The 4440-nt window shown below is 41.4% G+C and overlaps 1 long non-coding RNA gene across 1 annotated transcript; it reads left to right on the top strand.

The window, feature by feature from the left end:
- Positions 1 to 2365: 2365 nt before the first annotated feature.
- Positions 2366 to 3668, top strand: LOC115356801 (uncharacterized). Its single transcript, XR_003928017.1, has 3 exons — positions 2366 to 2438; positions 2549 to 2550; positions 3652 to 3668. It is a non-coding gene; the product is annotated as an uncharacterized LOC115356801 (long non-coding RNA).
- Positions 3669 to 4440: the final 772 nt, after the last annotated feature.

The raw sequence follows: 4440 nt of genomic DNA, 5'->3' as shown, positions 1-4440 counted from the left end.
TGCGTTCTAGCTTGGCCTTTAGAACTCTCAAATGGAACAAACCAACCACGCAGCCAGGCTACGGTAGCCTGCATGGTTTTGATACAGAGATCATGAATCATTTTTGACTTAGTCTATTATTAAGGTAAGACAAAAAGGAAGTCACAAATATTAATGGTAAATGGTGAAATTATTTATTTTTCCAGCAAGGGCCCAGGGGGCTCCCCAGGTCAGGCAAAGGGGCCCATGGGTCATAAAACCCATGGGCCTATGGCAAATTACGCTACAGGTGCTTGTACAAACATGTCCAAACCGGTGAATAAGAAAACAAAACTTCATGAAAAATGCTGCACCACTTTTTACAACTCTCTCGGAGCCTGGATCTCCAACCCAACCGGCACAGCCTGAAACCCCCCAAGCAGCAGCTCTGTTCCCACTGAGACTGTTGCCGGAGTCGCACAGAGACGAGCCAGGCTGGTTCCGACTGCGTGGAGGATTGTTGTCGGGACATGGAGACGGTAAAGCTGCACAGCTGATTATAGGCAAAAGGAGACGTTAGATCATTTGGCCGAAGAGAGAGGGACTTCAATGCAGAGTGGAACAAAAATAGCCATCACACTATACAATAACTCACATCTGTCTGACAGAGACTCACAACTCTCTGCTGTTTGGTTTTAACACTGGTCCTCCACTATTCAGCATATTAACTGTTCATTTATTATTTATATTATTTATATCTTAGTTAATATACACTCATTCTGTTTTTAACTCTTGCAACCATCTGTATATTTCATATACCATGTCTATATTTTCATATTTACTATCTGTATATCTCATGTTAGATGTTTATAGTTTATTTATTTATTTATTTATTTTACTGTATATAGTCTTTATTGTGTATATTTTGGCATTTATTCTATTTTATTTTATTTTATGTTTCCATTGCTGCTGTGACGTAAGAATTTCCCAGTTTGCGCCTCTCTGCCTCTGTGGGTTGGCTTCCCGAGTTGGGAACGTCGGGAATCCTGACAGGCCCTGAACCCCCCACAAGGTCTCGTGATGCTGTTGTCACCGGCACACGGTGCTTTTGGCAGCGAAGGTCGAGATTTCCCATGAAAAGATTTTCTAACTTGATATTTGAGGGAAAAATAACGTAATATTAACTGGGAAACCAACACCTGACCTCAAGGATCTAATCCGAAGGAAGGGACACAAATTGTGAGGACTTTTCAAACAGAATGGTACAAAAAGAAAGGCCAGGTTGTGTGGATGTGGTCAAGCTAGCAGGTTGTTGCGCTCTCTCTCTCTGTTTATAAAGTCTTCCTATGTTGTGCTTGTATATGAGTGACTCAGTAGCTTTTTAGGCTTTTCAGACTTGGTTGTGCTTGGAGGTTTAATGGTGTGTGATGTGAGCGGGTGGTTGTTTCTCTTAAAGACTGCACTGGAGCTGGAAGTCCTGTGTTGTTGAGACTCAGCTGATTTCTTGTTGTGATCTTGTCTTTGGGAGCTCCTGGCCTGTAAATCCTGCAGAAATGCAGGTGAATGTTTGTCTCAGATAATTAATCAGCGGCAGGCCTAATTGTGTGCGCGCTACAATCCGCTGATGTCAATAACTACATTTTTTGTAGCTGCAACTTGACTGACTTTGCAGTGGTTTTAATATTGAGTTCTACTTCATATATATTTTTGTATGCATCTACTATGCGATTTAAGCTCTGGCTGATCCTGCCTACCCAGCCACAGACCTCACTGCGCGTTAACTCATGATATACATTGAAACGACAAGTCCAAAGCATTAATTTTAAAGACACTTAAATCTTGGTGATGGATTTGGGGCATGTGTGTCTGAGTTAACGGGAACGAGCCAAACGTCTTTTTGTTTTTTATACCGTAAGTGTTGCAGTATAGGGGCATCTTAAGTGAATCTGGCGCTTCTCAAATGAATCTGGCGCTCCTGCTCCACACGCCGTCTTCCTCCCTCAAACATCAGGCACGCAGCCATGACACAGTTAATAACAGATCACTTTTCACAGTGAATCCAAAAGAGTAAATCAGCTTCATGACACTGAAGACTTTCCCAGCTCAAATTAAACACACAGCTCCTGCCGTCACAGACTTTCTGTTTCTGTTTCTGTAAAATGACAGAAACAGTGTGTGTGTGTGTGTGTGTGTGAGGTAGTGAGCTGCACAGGTGGAGGATATGGCTGGACTTTATTGAAGTATCATTAACATTATTATTTTAATTTATATGCCCTCTGTAATTAAAAAAAAGAAATTTCAAATTTTCATTGTTAAATGATCAAACTGCTTCGACCTACACAGGCCAAACTCAGTCACTGAGTTACTATAGTAATATTACAAAGATATTACAGAGATATGACAGGTGACAAAAACGAGCCAAAGGAGCCCAGTGCTGCAGAAATTCACCAGAGATTGAAGTGTGCCTCTGCTCCACTGGTGTGGATTATTTAATCCAGATGTTTTGATGTTGCATCAGTTTTCATAGAGCTAGCCTCTCCAGCCTGCCTGACCAGGAACACAGTGAGAGATTTGAACAGAGCAAAGCAAGATGTATAATTTTCAGAAGTATTTACAAGGTAAAGGATTTCTTTAAATGTAACATATTTCAGCAACAACATGCATTTTTTCATTATAAACAGTTTTCTGTCATAGTTTTATTTTCCTTCTTTCAGGTTTCTTTTACAGGCAATTAAACAGGTAGATATAACATTTTCTTTTTTTTTTTTTTTAAGGAAAGTAGGCCTATTCACGAAATAAATCATTAAAGAAACATACACTGTAAAACTCCAATGTACTGCAAATAAAGTATTTCCAATCAAATATTTACAACTGCTTTTTAACCTCTTTCTTTAACAGGACATTTTTAAAGGACATTTTTAACTAGAAACTATTACAAATGAATTTCCTCTTCGTCTGTGTCTGTTTTTAATCACCTTTTAAATGACTTCTTAAATACTTAATGGACTTATGTTTTCAGCATTAACAATCAGCTTCCTGATAAACATCAATCCATCAATGTGTGTGTGTGTGTGTGTGGTCCACTGGTTTGGCCTTGCATAATATCTGTCTAGCACAATGATATTAATCAAAAGCTGCTCATATCCATCACATTATGCAACATTTTCCCCAACACTTGTTGGTGGCTTTGACAGAAGTTTTTATCTCTCAGAAACTGGCAGCAGAGCCACATGAGAAGGAGGAGGCCAGAATCTAATCCCAAACCCAAACCCAGGGTAGAGAGGCTCAGTGAAGGTGGAGCTGAAGGTGTGGAGGAGTCTCAGTCTGTCAGAGGGCCCGTTTCCACTGCAGGAACTTCGGGGTAATTTTACGGGGCCGGGGCCATTATCGCGTGTCTCCACCACTGGAACCACCCCGAAGGAGAGAGTTCCTGAACTTTTACAGGGACTAAAAAAACTTAGGGTTAGGTTAGGGTTAGGGTTAGGACTATTTATTGTTTCCAAGCTCAGAGTAATCTCCACTTCTAGTGATTCCTCTGTAAGTCACTGCTGTTTCAACCCATCCTCTCCACTGGACCTCCCAGTAACATCGCCCAGTCAGACCTTCTCTACACAGAACCTGAGGCTCCTGGTCAAATCTGTCTGGGTGATCAGGATACGACTGCTACTCTTCTGTGTCGTGCATTTCACTCAGAGGTGTGTGTGTGTGTGTGTGTGTGTGTGTTCATACTGCCTCAGTAGTCACATTTTCTCAGGCTGTCAGCTTTAATCCAGTCTTTTTCATTTTACAGCCTGTAGGGATTAAAACATCATCATCAGTATTGAATTGGTGGGAATAATTGGAATTTGTTTCCCTGCCTGAATCTATTCAGTAATTTCCTGACATTGTTTCAGTCACAGAGGCATCAGCTACTGACCTGAGAGTCTTCAGTCTGCAGTTTGGACTCTCCAGTCCAGCAGACAGCAGCTCCACTCCTGAATCCTGCAGCTCGTTGTTCTTGCTCAGGTCCAGCTCTGTCAGATGGGGGTTGGACTTCAGAGCCCAGGCCAGAGAAGCACAGCTGCTCCCTGACAACATGCAGTGACTCAGTCTGAAGAAAGATGAAATCATGTTGCTATAAAATAATATTGGACACAAAGGTGTTTAGAAATCAAAGACAAATGAATTCAGTCTGAAATAAAAAATAAAGATCATAGCTCTAAAATAAATCTGAACTTGATAGAAAACCTGCTTGAACCTCTCATAATCTGAGAGCTGTGGAGGTTTTAAATTTAATTAGCAGACTCAACTCCAAACTCCTGAGCCCAGCAGTGCCAGGTTCAAAGACACGATGCAACAAGGAACAAGCAGCAGTAACATGACAAGAAGTTAGAAGCTCTCCGGATGACCACAAATGCCACAGATAGCAAATTAGCTGAAACTGCTAACCACATCTCTCAAGTGCAGAGCTGTCTTTGCTTTCTTGAGGAGGCCAACAAGAGG

The sequence above is a fragment of the Myripristis murdjan genome, unplaced genomic scaffold (assembly GCF_902150065.1).
Source record: "Myripristis murdjan unplaced genomic scaffold, fMyrMur1.1, whole genome shotgun sequence".
Classification (NCBI taxonomy): Eukaryota; Metazoa; Chordata; class Actinopteri; order Holocentriformes; family Holocentridae; genus Myripristis; species Myripristis murdjan.
This window is presented reverse-complemented; position numbering and strand designations above follow the sequence as displayed.